Consider the following 905-nt stretch of genomic DNA (forward strand, 5'->3'; position numbering starts at 1 on the left):
TGTGTTCCTCTCGGTCTGCTCTCAGTGGGACAAATGTCTGCTCTGCTCTAGCCACGCCCTACGCGTTTCGTCATCGATGATGACTTCTTCAGGGGATACCCATTGGTTGTATCCCCACAGTATTTATAGTGAGGTTCATTTGCAAACATAATTAAAAACAATTAATCAATTACAACATTAATAAAACACTTTAAACTAGTCCATTGGTACAATTACTAATACTACACTGATCACAATGGACAAGTTCTAAGGACCACACTGTACTATTGGAGAATTTTATAGCTCATAAGATGTTAACAAATATATATGGGTAGAAAAAATGAATATTGTACTGAAACTACCTATTTGTGCAATAGAGATAATTGATAAATGTATTAAATCAATATGTAGTGCCATATAGATATGTGGCTACTAATTGAATTACCAAGTACTTACTAGTTGGATAGAATCAACCATCCTTAATGACAATAGATGACAATTAGTTGTGATTCTATTCACAAAACATGATTAGCAATTTGGAACAAGATTTAATTGAGAGATCCCAAGAATTGGAGAATACTATCAAAACTGAATACCATCAATTAACCCCTTTATAGTATGTTCAGCAAACAATGTGCTACATAAATTAAACAAATCAGATCTTAGGGCATGGTATAATACCTGTTGAATGATCCATCTGTGATTGATTGCAATTGGAGTCAGAGGTGGAGCAAAGAAGATGGTTTAAACAAGAACAGAAGAATGCTCAGAAAGGCTAGCAATGAAGTGATGAAGTGACTATGTATAAATGGTGTATACTATATGTGATATTAAATATTAAAGTGTTTGTGATGTAATAATGAAGTGAAATGGAAAAATAGTAATGATAAAATATATTAATATAAAAATTAGATATTAAAGTGATT

Source organism: Ascaphus truei, chromosome 13 (assembly GCF_040206685.1).
Source record: "Ascaphus truei isolate aAscTru1 chromosome 13, aAscTru1.hap1, whole genome shotgun sequence".
In the NCBI taxonomy this organism is placed as follows: Eukaryota; Metazoa; Chordata; class Amphibia; order Anura; family Ascaphidae; genus Ascaphus; species Ascaphus truei.